Source organism: Thamnophis sirtalis, unplaced genomic scaffold (genome assembly GCF_051295495.1).
Source record: "Thamnophis sirtalis isolate CommonGarterSnake01/CBP01778 unplaced genomic scaffold, rThaSir2_p1.2 scaffold_38, whole genome shotgun sequence".
Taxonomy (NCBI): Eukaryota; Metazoa; Chordata; class Lepidosauria; order Squamata; family Natricidae; genus Thamnophis; species Thamnophis sirtalis.
In genome coordinates this window covers 107,923-128,230 of record NW_028261418.1, presented here as the reverse complement: position 1 = coordinate 128,230, position 20,308 = coordinate 107,923, and the positions used below count along the sequence as shown (strand labels likewise).

At 38.5% G+C, this 20,308-nt stretch overlaps 1 protein-coding gene across 1 annotated transcript in view; it reads left to right on the top strand.

Moving 5' to 3' along the window:
* The first annotated feature begins 290 nt into the window (after window positions 1–290).
* Window positions 291–20,308, top strand: part of LOC106543805 (ribitol xylosyltransferase 1) — a 32,510-nt gene continuing 12,492 nt past the window's right edge. The window contains exon 1 of the mRNA XM_087703174.1: window positions 291–877. The gene's annotated coding sequence lies outside the window, so the exon portion shown is untranslated. The remainder of the gene's footprint in view (window positions 878–20,308) is intronic.

Sequence of the window (20,308 nt, the reverse complement as noted above, 5' to 3'; positions counted from 1 at the left end):
TAAATGAGGCTCAGTTAGTTCAGCACCTTCTCGGAGGCCAGCAACAGCCTGCTGCCTCCTGATTGGCCAGGACGCAGCAGGAGCTGTTGCCGGCCGAAAGTTACTTTTGATTGGTCCGGGACTTGACAGCAGTTGCTGCCCAAGTCCCGGGTTCCTATTGGTTAAACAGTTATATAAATACCTTGGCGCGCACTGCGCCACTTTGAATCGCTGTCTTTAGTTATTGTAAATAAACCTGTTAGTTGTTCATCCTGGTTGTCGCGTCCCTTCTTCAGTCTACAAAACCCTTCACCCGAGCTTCTTACCGTGTCTTAAAGCTGTCGGCACTAGGACTTCCTGTGGTGACATCACCATGCTTAGAGCAGAGGAAAGAGAGCTCTCCCAACCTCTAACTCTAACTTCTTCGTTTGGGGTCATTTTTTAGCGCTGTTGCTCCTGAACAGGCCAGCAGATTAAAGGGGATACTCTGTAGATGCTGGGGTGATAAGGCAAATCCCCCAGCGGATAGGAGAAACCCCCTAAACGGACGAGGAACTATCTTGCCATTTGGTTAGGACCAGCGATGGCGACTGCATAAGAAGGAAGGAAATAGAGAGGGAAGCAGTTGAAATCGGGATATTTGTTACTATTGCTGACAACCCAAAGAGGAGGTCAACGCGAAATTGGCAGAGAGAGTGAGCTGGAAAGAAGGAGACGCTGGGAAGGAGACTGTTTTTGCAGTTCAATTTTGCCGAAAAGAAGTGAAGCAGAGACGCTGAGTTTGCTGAGTTGGAAGGGACAGGCCAAATAACTTGAAGGAATTGGCCAAGTGAGAACGAAAACCTGGCATGGACATCTGCCGAGAAGACTTGGAAAGCTCAGATTGTTTAACAATCGGGTTGGTAGTTTAGTTGTTTTTGCTTTTTCTTCTTGTTCTTCCATCTGCTGTTTTGTTTTCTCCAAAGAATAGTTGAAATTATAAGTACTTGATATTTATTTGCCTCGGAACAGTGTCAGAGAGAGAGGAATGTTTTGGAAGGGACCTCTTCCTTACTTCTTTGCTGGAAACCTGGATATTAACAGCCTCTGTGAGGGGAGAGTGACACCTAGTGGACTGTAAATGTGGACCGTGAAATCTGATGCAAGAAAACGGTGACATAAGTTTGTGTGTATATATATATATATGCATAGAGATAAACTAACTACTAGAATTGAATACCTGTATAAATAATAAAATTGAGAGACATCTATTGGTATAAGATAATAGTGTGGTATATAAAGCTATGATATATATTAATTAAGGACCAAAATAGAATTGAATACTATATAGGAATGTTCAGGTATTGAAACTTGATATTAAGGAAGGTTAACTATTGTCAAATATTGTAATATACAATTACTTATATTATTGATATTACTGATAAAGTAGAAGTAAAATAAAGTAAAACTTATATGCAATTGTGGGCAAGGATAAATAGGGGGATAAAAATGGCAACTTCAATAAAATTAGTGGGGGGGGGAAACTACACCCAATGTGATTTCAGCCACACACCCTTCCTCAAATCAAAGATCAATTGAGAGTGTGTTGGGGTTGGAGAGAGGCGAAAAGATGGCAGGAACAATAGGGCCAGCTCCAACGAGTATGCAATTGATGCTCCAGATGATACAAGAGACATTGGCAAAAAGCCAGGAAGTGACAACTATTAATCATGAAGAGACAAGGAGGAATCATAAAGAAATGAAAAATGAAATGGGAGAATTGAAAGGAACTATCAAAAATGTAGATGACAAAATTGAAAGTATACAGAAGGCCTTAGCAATTAATGAACAGAAAATCCAGTGTATGGAAGAAAAAATAGAACAAGCAGATCAGAAGATGGGAAAAAATGGAATTGGAATATAAACAACTTAATAAAGAACTAGAAATATCAATAACCCGACTTGAAAATGAAAGAGCTGCATTCTACCTAAGATTCCAGAACATACCAGAAGAGAAGGAGGAAGACCTGAAAAGAAAAATGATTGAAATTTTCACTGAAATGCTCAAAATAAAAGAACAAGAGTTGAGAGGAGAAATCGATGAAGCTTATCGGGTGCATACTAACTATGCCAGAAGACATAGACTCCCAAGAGAAGTGCATGTAAGATTTGCTAAAAAAACAACGAGAGATGAAATGTACAAAAAAACTAGAGAAGAGACGATTACATTACAGGGAAAAGAGTTGATCACTCTCAAACAGATTCCACGGAGAATTCGGGAACAATGTAGGCAGTACCAATTTTTAACAAACCAGTTAAATAAAAATAGAACAATGTACAGATGGTTGGTACCAGAAGGGGTTCTGATATCTCGGCAAGGAAAAAGATATGATAGAGAATACAGAAGAAGCACAGAAATTCTATGAAGAATATAGCAAAGCGGAAGAAGAACAAAGAAGTAAAGAGGGACTAGAAAGTAAGGGCCGAGAGGAAGAAACATACAGAGAGCAGAGAACGAAGGCACGAGAGGGAAAAGTCAGATACAAACTAGAAATAACTAGAAGTTTAAAAAAAAACCAGCTAAAGATGGATCAAGAAATAACAATTATCTTGATAAACTTGAATGGACTGAATGCACCAAAAAAAGGGGCCCAGATGTTTAATAAACTTAAGAAATTGAAGGTAGATATAGCCTGTATACAGGAAGTAAGAATTGACAGGGCTTGGATTTCATCTGGGCTATGTAATCAAGTAGATGAAATTGAAATAGAACCAAATGAGTGGGCAGACCAATTTAATAACTCAAAAGGAATTAGCACAGAAAATTAAAATAGTCAGACTGAATTATTAGGAATAAGCCATCAAATCAGGATGATGGCTGGCATATAGACTGTAGAACGAACGAGAAAAAAGGAAATGATATGAAATTATATGGGTTTGTGGAAATACCATCCTCAAGAAAACATAAACTGAGATTTGAAAGAGACACCCATAACAAGAGAAAAAGAAAGGGAGGGGAGAAGGAAGGAGATGAGAGGAGGAAGGAAGTAGAGAAGGGAGGGAAGAAGGAAGGGAAAGAAGAAGAGGGTAGAATGGAGAGAAAGAGAAGGAGAGACAGTAGGAAAAGAAGAGGAAGAGTGGAGGAGAGGTAAGGGAAGAAGAAAGAGGTAAGGAGAGGTGGGTGGAAGGAAGAGAAAGAGAAGGAGAGAGGGCAGAAATGGGTAGAGAGAGGGTAAGAGTAGGGGAGAGGTAAGGGAAGAAAGAAGGGGAAGGAGAGGAGGAAGGAAGGAAGTAGAGAAGGAAGGGAGGGAGAAAAGAAAGGGAAAATAAGGTGGTGTTACAACAGGCGCTAGGGATGGTAAACAAATCAACCCAAACTGTATATTATAACCTTTTAAATGGAATAATAAAAGTATAAGAATGGCAAAGGAAAAGAATAACTATGTGAATGTATACCTATAATTGTGTGTAAGAGAATAAATGACAGTAAAAATATAAAATACAATATAGGTAAACAATATTTTGGTATAAATAACTAAGTATAAACAAATATAGAATTGTACATAAAAATGGATAACGAATAAGGAGACCACGAATGCAAGATAGAAATGTATAGAAGGGAAAACACTAACTGTAAAGAAACTGATACAGAACTGCTATATGATATATGATGGAACTTCTTGTTCCTATGTTGTGTTAAGTCATGTGTTTGTTTTTGTTTATGTGTTTAAAATAAAAAAAAATAAAAAAATAAAGCTGTCAGTACTTCCGCGCAATGCGCCTGCGCGACGCTCCATCTGCTTGTGGAAGTGTCGTTTGCAGCTACAACGTGTGTGCGCACGTGCCGCACGTGTGCATGTGGGTGATGCTGGGGCCTTTCCAACCGTACCAGTTGGAACGGAATCCGGAACCCACCACTGGTGTGTGTGTGTGTGTGTGTGTGTGTGTGTGTGTGTGTCATGTGACTGGATGGGACTGAATGATGTTGAGTTGGCCACTCCCACCCAAGTATTGTGGCTCCCAGTGTTTTCTGTGGGAAATGGGTCCAAGTGGCTCTTTGAATGTTTAAGGTAGCAGACCCTTGCACTAGACCAAACTGCTTCAGTTATTTTCATCAGCAAACAAAAGGCAATATAATTTCCCTGGAGGAAAAAAATGAGGGAAAACAGGCAATGTATTTTACTCTCTCCATATGGAAAAAAAATGTTTTCCTACTTTTCTTTGTTAGGCCCAAGTTGATCCATAAGTAATCCATATGGTCAATAATGTGTACTTTTAGGCATAACTGTGCACTGTTTCAGAAGTTGCATAAATCTAGCAACTTTTTAAATACTCGTGGGTCACTCTCTATGCCCGCTCATGTCAAAATTAACACCCTATCCCATCACTGTTTTGTACAACCTTTACCTTGGCTGAACCCCAACTCCAAGCATATTATAATCATGTTACTATGGAAGTTCATTATGCCTCCATGAGATCATGAATTTAAGTTTAAATTTTAAAACAAGTAATTGTGTCTTATATCTTTTGGACTCTGGGGACCAACTTAAGCAACTTAAATCCAATTTGACAATGGTTTATTTAATCTTTCTATTATAAAAATAGATTAGATATCCAATTCCTCAATAATAAGTGTTATTTGGATTCAGTTGACTAGGTTTATGAAATAGCTATGAGCAAAAAAATACAGTGTGAACCTGTTTCTGAATACAGCTAAGAGAAGGAATGGGCTTTCTTTTCAAGCCAGCTAGGGAAAATGTTATTCAATGAAAAAAGATAACATATAACATTAACCAAACTTCCCCAAACATAGGGATATTTCACTGCTGTTCAGGAAATGCTATGCCTAGATACAGATCATCTGAGACATATTTTGCATTCTGGTTTATTTTTAAGGAGGGCCCACTTGGGGCTTAAAATTCCTGAAATCTCTAGGATGGGATCAGGTCAGTACTCAGAAATATGCACTTGCTTTGTTTCTTCCTGTGTAGCAAATATTCTCTGGGGAGATTTAATTCCTGCTTAAGCTTTTGATGGTCTAGTCATTTTCAGCTCGTTTCAGCTCAAATGGAATAGACAGATTGCACATTGATCATCTTATCAAAATGATACTGAATGTATTTTCCAAAAATATACCTAACACATTGTTCACTAGGACTTGACACAGAAAGCTGCTTTAACTCTTAGGACAGCTAAGAATTCCAGGTGGGATAATATAAATATTTCTTCAAGTATTATTAGTAGATATGTGTATATAACTAAGGGTAAGATTGGAGTTAAGGCTAGTATTATTTCAACATCTATGACATATTTATATTATATTAATAAAAAAATCACAAATATAGTTAGTTCGAAAGCATGTAAAAATGCAAGTAGAAAAATAGGGACCAATTTGGTGGGAAGGTAACAGTGTTCCATGCACCTTTGGTGTTTAGTCATGCCGGCCACATGACCACGGAGACATCTTCGGACAACACTTGCTCTATGGCTTTGAAATGGAGAAGACCACTGCCCCCTAGAGTCAGGAACAGCTAGCACATATGTGCGAGGGGAACATTTACCTTTACCTTATACTTAATGCAAAAAAGATAGAGAACAACTGGAGTAGTTTTCTTTTTTTAAAAAAAAGAAGAAAAATAATGACTCAACTGGTTTTTGATAAAAACTGGAACATAGAAGGAAAATCAAAAACTTAAAGATCACAGAGGACTTCAGCTACATAGGTTGGATGTGCTGCATACCTTCTTTCGCATCAGTCAACTAATTGTTGTGTTATGGAGGCGACTATGTTTTTTCTGCCATTTCTAATGTCCATACAAATAAATAATCAGGCAATCATTGAATTTTCTTACAGGATTGTTTGAGGGGAAATTTGTCTTCCAACTTGCACACCATCTAACTATCAGCCTAACTTCCCTTACAGAAGCATAATGATAAAATTTAAGAACTTTCAAGTTCAAGAAGCTCTGTGAGCTCCCGAAATATGGATGGTGTACATAGAAATGGTAGACTCTACATGGCATGTATGTTTCATAACAAGGTGACACATTTCCAGATCAAAGTGGTTGCACGAAAGTGAACATTCCAACTCTCCACAGCTCTTCCCTAAGCTTGGTTTCATCTAAAATGAAATACTGAGAAAAATTAAGTTCACCAGAGGATACTTTTTTGAAATGTTTCCATTGGCTAATGGCATGCCATTTCACTTCGCAGAGCAGGAACAGAGCCTTATGAATCATTATTCTTAGCACATACAATGCACTTTATTGCATTTCACACATCACAAGTTAGTTTCTTCTTCTTCTTTTTAATTTGTTATTTTAAACACTTAAACACATCAAGAAAAACAAACACGTAACTTAAAACAACACAGGAACTAAACGTTCCATCATACAGCAGTTACATATCAGTGTATCTTTACAGCTAATGTTTCCCCTCCTATACATTTCAATTTTACATTTGTGGTCCCCTTGTTTCATACTCCTTTTCATGTACCATTTCTTAGTTATTTATATTTAGTCATTTATATGAGACTATCGTATTGCCTATATTATATTGTATATACTTTTCTTACCTTAGTATATCTTATCCCTTCCTATCCCCTATCTCTATATCCTAATTCTTCTACTGTACCTTAATTTTACATTTCCCTATTTCTTTTTTCTTTTTTTTAATTTTTAATTTTCAAAACAAATACAACACATACTTCTTTACATACTGTAGAAAGTGTATCAGTTGGTTACAAAAAGACTTTCGTGCACCTCTTCCACAGTCAACAAACATAATTCATATTAACTCAAGTATTTTAACTCAGATATTTATACATGTTACCATCATCATACCTCCATTTCCATTTGACTATAATTGTTTAAATATCCTTCATAAAATATCCCAAGATTTAATACATAACCACATACTGGCATTTCATTTACTATTTCTAAAATCCTCCATTAACACTGAATCCTTATGTCCTATTCTAGCTAAACATCCATAATGTTTAATAACAAAATTTTCTAATCCTCCTTTCCAAATCACTGTTTACTATTTACATCCAGTTTCCTATGTTGTACATACACACACACACACACACACACACACACACACACACACACATACACACACACACACATTTGTGTTGTATTTGTGCTGATAAATAAATAAAGGGAGACTACTATAGATCTGTTTCAAGCTATTTAGCTCTCATCAGCTAGCCATACCCTTACTGGGATTCGAACCTGGGCTGTATTACATATTAGGCAGATGTGTTAACCACTAAGCCACAAGGTTCTCCTCCTTTATCAGCTGAGCTAGGGAAATAGGTATGTATTTAGTGTCACAACCCCTGGTATGCCCAAATATGGGAGGAAGCTTACTGCTTCCATGCTCTGTCTATCGGCTCATCACAAGAGACCATTCAGACAGAAACCCAATATTAAAAAAAAAAAAAGGGTTTCTGTCTGGATGGTCTCTTGTGACGAGCCGATAGACAGAGAATGGAAGCAGTAAGCTTCCTCCCATATTTGGACATACCAGGGGTTGTGACACTAAATACATACATACATACATACATACATACATACATACATACATACATACATACATATATATAATTATCCCTCCTTTATTTAACTATATCCTGTATCATAACATTTTCAATATTCATATTTATTCATATCATAACACTACACATTGTATACATTAGTAACATTATCAATTATTTATTTAATTATATCTGTTGTCACTAAATTTCACTAAGTTTAACTAGTTTTAAATTATACTATTCCATCTATCAACCTGTATCTTTCCAGTAGCAAAACAGTCTCATATCTTCTGCCATTTGTAGTGTCAGTCCTCTAATCTTCTCCTTAATCAACTTTGTATGGACTCCTCTTAGCAACTCCTTGTTTATAAAATCTCTCATGTAATTTCGATGCCCTTCTTCTGTTTCCTTAATCAGCTTATCTTTGATTTTCAATAGTGTTATCAATGATATTGCTAATAAAATTTCTCTCTTTAAATCCATAAATTCTTTGTTTTTTCTTCTTCTGTATCTTGCCATCTGTATCTTGTAGATTTCTCCTCCATTTAGTTCCTCTTTCAGTATTCCACTCTTTCCAATTTCAGAGACAAACCAATCACCACAAATATCAGCAAATTTAATTTCTTTATATTCATTTTCCTCTTTGATTTTTAGGGTTTTAACCACCACTTTTTCCACTTGATAAACATCAACTTCTTCATCATATTTTGCTGTTAGATGCCCTAAGTCTTCCAGCTTCTTCTCTATCCTCTCATATGTATTTGATAATGTCTGTATTTCTGAAAATATCTTTTGCAGACTTAAAGTTTCTTTCTGCTGTTGAAATTGTGCCATTATTTCCAGCTAACAAACACTGCTGCTCTAGCTTAGAAGGTTAACAAAATTAAGCATAGATTCACAATAACGTTTTATTTTCACTTTTCTCTGGTTAAAGATATACTTCAAAGGAACATCTGCATGCTTTTCTTCTGATCACTCTCTATAAACAAGGAGTGAGACCTTGGAGTGCCAAGCCAGGATAATCAGTGTGAAAAGTAAGAGTGTTTCGAACCCAATACACAAACCTTCCAGCCTCCAAGTAGCAGTGTTATTGTTGCAATTTTCTTTGTTTCTTTTTGTATCTTTTTTGTATTTCAAGTTTTAAAAAAGTCCGATTCTTGAATGAGTTAGAAGAGCACTCACAGTAATGAAAGAGAAGAATTTTAGTCCATAGGTTACAAAGAATAATAAAAGAAAAAAAATAGAAGAAAACTTAATCCATTTGTTTTAAAAGGCTTGCATAAATTCCATCCATAAAGATAGCATTTAAAAAGTAAGATAACCCACTGTCCAAAACCATTCAAAGCTTAATTCCACCGCTTGTTTCTTCTGTTCTCAAATTTAAATTAACTTTAAGTTTTTTATAGGCAGTCTCTTTTAAAACAGCAAAAATTCCTCATCAGCTGGAAACACTTTCTCTTTCCGTATCCTTCCATTTTGGAGCCGTCCCAACTTCATCAGCCTAATGGCTGGATTTTTTGTCACCAGCTAAAAGAACTTCTCTTGGATCCATCAGGGACTTTGCGATGTCCCTAAGATCAGCAAGACATATTCTTCCTGTTCACTGTCTCTGTGGGATGGTTTAGGTCCGATTGGACCACCCAGTGGCCAAAGTATTGGCTGTGGTCTTGGAGCATCAAGCCCGCATATCCGTATTGTTGCAATGTTGGCACCTCCTCCCCCCTATTTCTTATTTCTATCCTCTAACCATTTGTACCATTTTCCCCAAACTAATAGTATTCTGATTCCTCCTTTCCTTGTTATTTCCTTCGTCAATTTGTCCATCTCCACTCATTCTAAGATCTTCCTTATCACTTCATCTTCCTTCAGTTACTATATTGTTCTTCCACTTTTGTGCATACGTTATTCTGGCCGCTGTTGGAATATGTAGGATTAGGTATAATATTTCTCTACTATACTTTGTTGTAGTTAAACCTAATAAAATAGTTTCAGTTTCCAGTCTATGTGGTTCCCCATTATTTCTTGAGCCACTTTTTAATTTTGGTCCAGTATTTTTTTGGCCTTCTTGCATGTCCACCATGTGTGATAGTAAGTCCCATATGATTTTTCACACTTCTAGCACATAAGTGATATGTTTGGGAATATCTTTGTGAGCCTCGTGGGTGACAAGTGCCATCTATAAAACATTTTGTACTGATTTTCCTTGTATATCGCACACATGGTCAGTTACAAATGTGTTTCCCAAAGTTTTTCTCATTTTTCCAGCTCAGTATTATACCTGAAGTTTTTTGCCCACCTTAATCATAGTTTCCTTGACAACTTTCTCTTAGTTAGTTTCAATATAGTGTGTTTGTAAACAGATAACAAACTGTTAATGACTACAATATGAATAGATTAAATTTTTGAGAGCTCCTGCTAATAAAAACCAAAACACACAGAATATGCCATAAATAAATTCTTCATATTTATATTCTTCATATTTATTACTTCTTGAATGTTCATCACCTGATCATCCGGCATACATGGAAAAATAGCACCAGGTCTATAGAACTCTTCCTAGCATTGTTTGGCTGCCAGACCTTGTGGGTGGGACTGGGGATACAGGGAAAGTTGTCATGTTTTAAGTCTCTGGGAAGCTAAAGTCTGCTGCATGTGTTTCCCTTCTAGGTTGGGATTTTTACCAAGAGTATGCAGAGGTGGTAATCTGTTGATTGGCAAAGCTGCAATTAATGCGGAAAGCTTGGGTGGGGTGGGGTGGGGTGGGAAAAAAGGACCCAAAGTATCTCCTTATTTGTTTATTTTTATTTAAAATATTTATAAAGCTGCTCACTTTATAACAAACAAGTATATGGGGCTACATGTGTTTTGTCTCAGAAAAGAGGAAAATTGTGCAATTACTTTTGCCTCAATTCATTCTGAACTTTGGACTCCCTAAGCCCATCTCTACAAGTTTGAACTCCCTATTACTATGTACTCCTCTTTCATTATTAGTCCTGCTTCTGTTTCTTATAGATCTCCATTTTGCTTCTCAGCTTGCTGTTTATTCTTTCATTTTTTACCTTCAAAGCATTTGTTTTTTCCTTTCCTGTGGAATGTGTGTCATTACACGTCTAAGTATAAGTATAGTGTAAGTATAGTCTTTATTGTCATTGTACTGTTGAAATAAATGTCCTTCTGGGTTCAGCTCCAAGTGGGAAAGAAGACACTGGAGAGATGGAGGCTGCTTGGAAAGATGGTTTATTGTTGGACAGGGCCACATGGCTTGAGCCCTGAACAGAATAGGTGATCAAATGCTTCAATGTTAGTGGAGAAGAAGAAAAGGGCTGAAGGAGGGGCTTGCTAGACTTTTTATACCCTGTTTAGTCCCACCTCTCTGTTTCCTGTTCCTGTGTAAGAAATGTATTCTGATTGGTTGTCAGACTCCCATGGGGCCATGCAGGGGCTACTCTCTAGGCTGTGATGAGTTCTCAGATGCCTTGTGGTCAGTTGAGTAAAGTTCCAACATTATCATGCCTTTGCTCCCATCCCCCCTGGGGCTGGAGTGGAGAAGTCTTTATTATGTAAAGTGGGCTAGCCTGGCCTTCTCAATGGCCTATTGACAAAGTGGGGATGGGCAGGAAGCTACAGGCAACTATTCTGTCTTTTAAAGCATGTTTCTTTCTTTTCACATCCAGAGAAATATTCTGCCTTTTCAATATTTCCTAGAATATTTCATTTTTCTGGGAGAAGGCTGGATGATAACTTTCCACAATCCCTCCTTTTTTCCCCCAAAACATGTGCGTGGAACGCACATGTTTTTGACAAAAGATTAAAATGGTCAGATCAGGGAGACTTAATTCTTCTGATGAAAAACCATTGAGAGAGACAGCAGAAGGATCTCTTCAGTGGCTCCCAGATAGCTTTCAACCATGAAGGTCTAGCAACCAGGGCACAAATTTCTGGAAAGAAATTTACAGTATCCAATTTTCCATGCCAATTAGTATCAGATATCACTTTCTGTGAGCTTTCAGATAGGTTTTAAGCAAGCAGAAATCCCAAAATTATTCACAGCCATGCTTCCCTTTAAGTTACAGGCTGCCCATTTTAAAAGGGATGGTTCTTGAACCTGCCCTGGCTCTTATTTTAGTGAGGCCAAATTGAGTTTAGCTGGTGTGCAAGCCAGGCTATTTAGTATTTGTAAAATTACACAGAATGAGCCTGGGGACTCCTACTCATGAGACCACCAGTGCAACATATCCTGCTTTACTGGGCAGCGTGGGGTTTTTTTTTTTTTTTTGTTTTTTTTTTGGTCACAGTGAGGGCTTGGGGGTTTTTTGGGGGGGGGAGATCCTCTCTGCTAGCTCTTCAACTGGGGGAATTGCCTGAGGGGAATTGACCCACCCCCAATGGGATTAAAAGGGAGAAATCACTGTTTAGGCTTTTGTGCTGGGGCAAAAAACAACCTAGGAAAAACTGTGTGTGGAGGAGATAGTTTCAATCTAATTCTGAATAGACTCTCTCTCTCTCTCTCTCTCCCTCCCTCCCTCCCTCTCTCTCTCTCTCTCTCTCTCTCTCTCTCTCCTTTGTGTGTGTGTGTAGCTGTTTCTACAATACAGAAAATACAGACATTTTGGACAAACTTTCCCTCCCACTAGACAGAAATCTAAGGTGTTCAGAAATTGCTGTGCTAGGCATTCTCAAATACAATTCTTACATGAATACATTAAACTGATTACAATATAAATGAGACAAGAAAGAAACCTTACAATGAATTTCTATGAAGGAAGCAAAGAAAGAAAACTTTAGGATCAATTTTCACCCTCCCCCATAGTCTTTACAGCTGTCTTCTGGGGATAGAAGAGAGTTTTTTGGTCTTTATTTCTCTATCTCAGGGTCCATTCTTTTATATCTGCTGAATGGCATTAGGCTTAGCTTGCTGGTAAGAGTGGTCAGTCAGGCTTGGTAGAGTCTGTCCCAGGCTTGGCTAAGTTTTTTCCCCCATGTCAGGTTTTATCAGGATGCAATCACCAGCAGCCAATTCAAGAGTTATGGTTTGAGCTAGCAGTCCTTTGTTTCTGAGGTGAAGAAAAAGAGGAGAGGCCAAATATACAGTTCTTTACAGACATATCTTTAGTCTCATGTTGTGGAATCTCACCCATTCTGTCCAAGTGTGGAAATGCAAACATTATTCCAGAAGGCAGACAATGTAAATTTCATGGAACATGACATTCCCACTGCTTCTATGATTGAAACGCTTTTGCAGTAAGATGAGTAAATTTTCAAAAGGGACAACAACTTGTGTTGCAAACAAACAAACAAAATATCATAGGGTAGAGCACCTTGACTCACAAGCTTTTAAAAATGCACTCAGATGTAAAAGAGAAAGGGAAGAAAAACAGCTTTAAAAAAAATGCAATTAAAAAAAAGAGGTTCTTTGAGTCAACACTCCAAAATATTAGATTCCATTCAGATGGAAGCAAATTCTCATTAAATGTTAAAACATTTACAAATGTAAGCAAAATATCTCAAAATCATTTCTTTTTATAGGTTTAATTAAGCATTTTAAACCTCAAAAATTTCCAGAAGGAAAAGAAAAAAAATCAAAATTGTATTCAGAGCAGAAAAGATGTAATTGCATAACTTTTATAGATGAAAAGATAACAACAGTGAAAGGTAAAGGAGCAGGTCACCCATTTACTCCAAATTTCTCAGAAGAGAGAGGGAAAAAAATGGTTAAAGTGAACAGAAAAACTTCAGCCCCCCCTTCAATGACCCAAAAGGAAGGAGGGAATGAAGAGGGGGTGCACAGAGGCATTCACAGGTATCACTGGGGGCATTTCATACACACACTCATTGTAAAATGAGCAGACACTCACTCTCCCCGCCTTTTCTGCTTCCTCCAAAGAATGACCCAGAAGGAAGAAGGGGGGGGGCGGGATTCACGCAGGCAATCACAGGTCTCTGGACCTCTTCACTTAGTACTCCCTGGGGCATTGGGGACACATACATTCATACTGCAATCAGACGCTCATGCTTGCTCATGCTAACCAATCATTATAACTATTTCAGGAAGCTTTTTCACAAGCCACCAAGCTTCATTTTATTTTATTAGAGGATCTCACTCTCCCTTCAGGTTTGGAAATAACACATAAGCATACACACACATACCATTAAACAATCTTTCAACTTACTATTTCTTTATATGAAAGGAAATCAAAGTATATTCATACCAACTTTTACCATTGACATACTCACATTTGCACTGCAATCAGACTGCTTGTGTAAATTAATTTCACATACAAAAAAATCCCATTTCATTCTTTCTTCATACAAAGCAATTATTACAATTATTTCAGGGAGCTGTACATAAGCCAATGAGCTCCATTTTCTATTATTAAGGGATCTCAACTTCCCTCCAGGTCTGGAAATGATTACACACACATATACCATGGAACAACACTTTCAGACCTGGGGGAGATTCTATCCCTTTAAATCTTCAATTTCCTTTACCTGGGGAACATGTGGCTCATTCTGCAAGCAGTGGGGAAACTCAGAGAGCAGTTTAAATCCTAACTACTCTCCCCTCCCCCACAGCTTAAAGCCCAAGCTTATTTATTTATTTAGCTAGCTGGTCAAACATATCACCATCAATTCAATGCCATTCAATTCTACATGTTATTAGTATAGATGCAAACCTAAGAATTTTTTTAACAGACATTATATCAAATTAATCAAGTCCAATTACCTAGGTCTTCCCATTCAGTCAGGCTTTACCTTATTACCTGCTATCCCTGTGGACTCCTTAATCTCTTTGGGGAAGAAACTCAGGTAGAACTTCTCTTCAGTTCATCTGATGGTGGCCAGAAAATCAGCAAATTTGTTACAAAATCTAAATCAAAACTCTCTTCTAGAGGCCAGGTTTCGAGTAGGTTGGCCAGATAGATGTGCAGAGGGTTTTTACTCAGGTTGAAGGCAAACCTTTAGTATGAATTTCCTTCATCTCATACATGCACACACAAGGCAACACTCTCCTCCTCCCCCCCAAAAGGAAAAAAAATCTATACTCACCTGAAAAACGTCAGGGCTGAAAACATGAGAACAAGGTTCCCTCCCCCACAAAAAAGGCATTGTTGGAGGATTAAGGGTAAGGGAGGGGCTTGGGGGTGGGTAGAAAGCTTGCAGGCAGAGTTTAAAAAAAGGTAAAATCATCCGTTACTAAACAGATAAACTGATAACATTATGGGGATATCACAGATGAGAAATGGGGTCTGGATTCACATGCTTCAGGAAGGAAATAAACAGGTAAAATCATTTAAACACACGATAGAAGCAAGGATGAAACTTTTCCTGTAAATGAACTTAAAACGTTTCCTGGGTTGTTACTTTAAGGTACAGGGAAGGAAGGCAGGAAAAAAACTTCTCTGTACTCTAGTTTTTTTTTTGGGGGGGGGGAACAAACTGAGCGAAGGCAATTTCTGCCAGTTTACTCTTTTCTTTCTTTGAACACTTCCCAGCACAAATCTGTTAAATTAGGGAAGGCACAAATCTTAACAAACAAGCCATGTGGTTGCATAAAAGACAAAGAAAGAGACAGACAAGAGAAAAAAAGAAACCCCAACATTTTTCCCTTTTCTTTTAAGTACCTTTATATAGCCAAATTAGTTTTCCTGTATTATCTTTCAGCAAAGCCCATTTCTCACACGATTTCCTTGCCTTCATGCCTGCCAAGATAGGCATGTGCCTGGCGTCCCAGGCTTCTAGGAAATCTCCAAGGGATTTTCCCTTCACCCTCGAGCTAACACCTCCCATGACCCATTAGATGCAGGGCTCACTTTGGCTTAGCCGGGTGCCCAGCGCCCCATAAATTTTCAGAAAAAAAAAGATTCTGGGAAGGACTTCAAATTCCCCTATGAAGTATTCGGTCCCTTCCTACCAGGGAATTTCCGCTAGGGTTTTACAGATCAAAAAGGTAATCTGAGAAGGACCTCTGCCCTTTCAGTTAGTACCCACATCTCCTTCCTTTACACACAATGAGGCTTTGCTTTCTTTTTGCTTTCACAGGACAACAACAACAACAAAATTTTCATTCATTTTTCCATCCATTTTCACACACACTCTCCTTTTCCTAACAGAAGGTCCTGTGCTCTGGCCTGACCCTAATACTTTCCAGGCTCTCTTGGTAAAACACACAGAGGAACCAAGATCCAGCTGTGATCAGGAGAAGGATCCCACACATGGACGCATACACACATTTCCCATGCTTTGCCATGCTTTAAATTAAACTTTAGAGAATTAAAATTTAGAGGTACTCACCTTCTTTCTAGGCAGCCTTTCAGCTCAAACTCAAAACCCCTTTAAAACCTAGATCCAATGGTTAAGGTCAAGATAAAGTCCACCCACAGACTCAATGGGGTCTGTGCCGACATGGAAGGCTTACCTGGGCCATATCCATTTGTTAGGTTAGCTTGGAGTCCCATCTGTGGGTCGCCAATTGTTGAAAGAAATGTCCTTCTGGGTTCAGCTCCAAGTGGGGAAGAAGACACTGGAGACATGGAGGCTGCTTGGAAAGATGGTTTATTGTTGGACAGAGCCACATGGCTTGAGGGCTGGATGATAATTTCCCACAGTACAAAATAAATACAACAAAATTGGTTTTAGCCTCACTGGTGCAAAATTATAGCGGAAACAAAAAAAGAAAAAACTAGTCATACGTTTCCACGTGTGCATGGAGTGATTGTGGTTGTATTTAAAAATCTGACAGCCCAAGGATAGAAACTATTTTTAAACCTATTTGTTCGGTTGGCTATACTTTGATGTCCTGCCCGGTGGTAGAAGTGCAAAGATACATTGATTTTTCATTTTTTTCAATATTCAATATTTCCATATTTCATTTTTTAGATTCTTTCTCACTGACCAACTAGTGAACCAAAAACAAGGAAATTCTAAGGAGATTTGAATCCCCAAAAGTAAAGGATACACCATATTGGTACATAATATTTGTAACATGTTTGTATTCCTGTCCAAATACAAATCTTTTTTGGGTTGAAAGGATTTTCTGGTTTTTCAGATTTTCTGTTTTTTCTGGATTTTCAGATTAATATTTCATATTTTCACCAATTCTGAGTGTTGGTGAAATCAAACTGTGAAAAATAAAAAAGAATATTGGCTCATAAAGTTCTTGGCTTTCATAATCTATTCACTAATATGACTCAAAATACAGGAAATTAACAAAATGAGCAGGAAATCTTAGTACAGGGAGGCAAATATAATTACTAAGTGTAATGGAAATCTGGTGGAATGAATCCCATGATTGTAATTTAACAACTGTAATAGCCATCAGTAGGAATTGAGAAGTTCCAACATATGGTAAAAGTGACTATATCTACTCAGAAATAAATAGTCACAAGATCTAAGCTGTTACAAGGAAAACTGTGTTTTGCAATTCCTGATGATGTTTTTGTCAGTACAATGGTGTTTAAGGGGTGCTCCAGTTGTTTTGAGATAGCACCAATTAATACCAGTACGATCTTTGATCTCTTGTGCCACAGTTATTCTACTTCTGTTTGCAGATCTTTGTATTTTATGATCCACTGGAGAGGTCTCTCCTGAACTCTCCAGGTACTTGCAACATCCTTTGTCCAGACCTTTTTAAAACTTTCTCATCAACAGTTGTTAAATCTGAGGTGTTATGTGGCAAATGATTGTTTAAATTTGTAGGAAGTTAAAACCCATTCCTCTCCTAGAAAAATGAAATATCCTAGGAAATATTGAAAAGGCAGAATATTATATTTCTCTGGATCAGAAATGGAGAAACATATTTTTAGGCAGGAAACAGACTCCCTCTTAATAGTCCCCACTTTCCTTAATGGGCCATTAAAATGCCTGAGCCAGTCTATTCTACATAACAAAGAGTTCCCCCTTCAACTCCAGGGTAATGGGATTAAGGCATGATAGTATTAGCCCTTTACCCATCTCACCACAGGGCACCTAGGAAAAAGCAATGCTCAACCAAACTTGACTCAAAGCACAACCTAATGAATTGCCCCTGCATGGCCCCATGGGAGTCTGACAACCAATCAGAATATATTTCTTACACAGGAACAGGAAACAGAGAGGTGGGGCCGAACAGAGAGTATAAAGCCAGGAACTTTCAGCCCTTCTCTCTCTTCTTCTTCACCCAACATTGAAGCATGTGATCACCTTTTCTGTTCAGGACTCAAGCCATGTAGTCCTGTCCATCTTTCCAAGCAGCCTCCATGTCTCCAGTGTTTTTTCCCCACTTGGAGCTGAACCCAGAAGGACATTTCTTCCAACAAATTCTAAACCCCTAGAGCATTTTAGTTTCTTCTTCTTCTATTATTTTGTGGTCTCGTCAGTTCTTGCTTGCAGGCAAATTGTATTTGTCATTCTTACTTTATTATTATGAAATCATTGTTTACATATGCCCTGGGAAGGCAGAGGCAGAAACAGATCAATTAAGGTTGAATTTGAATAGATTATCTCAAATATCTTTGGGGCTTCAAAATTCCAAATCAGATTTGGTGGAAATTTGAAGCTATCATGTCCCTTCTCAGACTCCTGAGAAGGAAGCATTCCAGATCCATCAGTTTCACAACTTAGTTTTAAGGGACACCTCTTTGATGAGAGGGAAATCACAGCTTCAGGTACTTAAAAATGCCATATAAAAGAAAACCAAAACTTGTCTACTTGGTTTCTTCCATAAAACAAGGCAGAGAATATTGTAATGGATTAATCATACAAGAATAAAGATGTCAGTTGAAAGAAAAAAATACAGTTTGAACAGTTCAATAGAATTAATTATTTAGGGAAGTAGCAAACACCTTTTACTGGTTGTGTTCAGAAAGAGGTTTCAGAGTCTACTGACAGAGTATTTTAATCTGATTCCTACATAAAGCAGGGAATGTGAATTTAATGCCCTTTCCAATTTAGTTAATTCTAAAACCGATATGTTAATCAAGAATAAGGCGACCAGACGTCCCGCTTTTGGCGGGATAGTCACGCTTTTTCACAATTTTTCCCGCATCCCGGTTTTTTTTTTTAAAGTCCTGATTTTTTTTTAAAGTTATGAAAAAGCCTCCAGCCACCGAGGCTCTCCTAGCAACTGGGAGCGTATATTCTTCGAGACGAGCGCATTCCCACCCGCGCATCCCTGGGAGCTGTTGCCAATGGCTGAGGGAGGAGAAGACTTACTCCATGTGGAGACCGCGGACTTCCCTCATGGATTTTTTCTTTTTCTGTTGCATTGAGCAGCCCCTCCCTCCCCCCCTCTCTCTTCCGCCCCCCCTCTCTCTCTCTCTCGGAGCTAGCTAGCAGCTGCCTCCGAGGCTGTCCAAGCTCAGCCCCTCCCCCGCCCCCGCCCCGGACTGCTGCTTCTAAATTTGCATTGTGTGTTGTTTGAGGAGGGGATTACTGTGCCATAGAAACACAGTGTATGTCTCACGTGGCTGATAACCTGGTCTCTACAGAAGAGGTAATTTTAAAAACTTCGGAGCGAATCCAGAAAGAGGCTGAAGGAGTGTGTGAGGAGGGGGGATTTTCTAAACCCCATTGAATCCAGAGGAGGGGAGAGAGAGAGAAAGAGGGAGTGTGTGCACGGAGGGGGGAAATGTCCCATTGAATCCAGAGGAGGGGAGAGAGAGGGGGGAGAGAGAAAGAGGGAGTGTGTGCACGGAGGGGAGATTTTGTAAACCCCATTGAATCCAGAGGAGGGGGGAGAGAGAGAGAGAAAGAGGGAGTGTGTGCACGGAGGGGGGAAATGTTCCATTGAATCCAGAGGAGGGGAGGGAGAGAGAGAGAGAGACAAAGAGGGAGTGTGTGCAGGGAGGGGGGATTTTCTAAACCCCATTGAATCCAGAGGAGGGGAGAGAGAGAGAGAAAGAGGGAGTGTGTGCACAGGAGGGGGGATTTTCTAAAAGTCCCATTGAATCCAGAGGAGGAGTGTGTGTGTTTGTGTGTGTGTGTGTGTGTGTGTGTGTGTGTGTGTGTGAGAGAGAGAGAGAGAGAGAGAGAGAGAGAGAGAGAGAGACTATCATTAAGTGTTGTAGCTTATGATTCTTGATGAATGTATTCTATTTTATTTTTTTTATGTACACCGAAGACAAATTCCTTGTGTGTCCAATCACACTTGGCTAATAAACTATTCTACTCTACTCTACTCTACTCTACTCTACTCTACTCTACTCTACTCTACTCTACTCTACTCTACTCACTCATTTCTATTTCAATTCTAATAAGGAGTTTAGCTTCTCTCTCTTGAAAATGTAAGCTAGCATAAGGCATTATAATGCAAGCTAGCTTTAGCTTTCAAACAGTTCATTTAGTGACCAAAGTTATAATGGCATTGAAAAAAGTGACTGATGACCATTTTTCACACTTAGCGACCATTTTCACACTTAGCGACCATTGCAGCATCCTCATGGTCACGTGATCAAAATTTTGATGTTTGGCAACAGATTCATATTTATGATGCTTTCAGTGTCCTGGGGTCATGTAATCCGCCTTGTGTGACCTTTTGACAAAATATAAAATTTTTAATCAAGCCCCCCCCCCCCCCGCCCCCGGTCAATGGTGTCCCTCTTTACCAATCTGAAAATCTGGTCACCTTAATCAAGAATGAATTACCATGTTTTTTTAAAAAAAACCTAACTCACATTTCAAAGATCATAAACAGATGATGTAAAATATGCACTATCATAATGTTTTCTATTTATTTTTAAATTATTCATTGGAGAAAAAATATTTTACTATTCCTCCCACTCTTCGCATAACTTCAACAATCATCAGATTTGAGGAATTACACGTGGGGAGGGA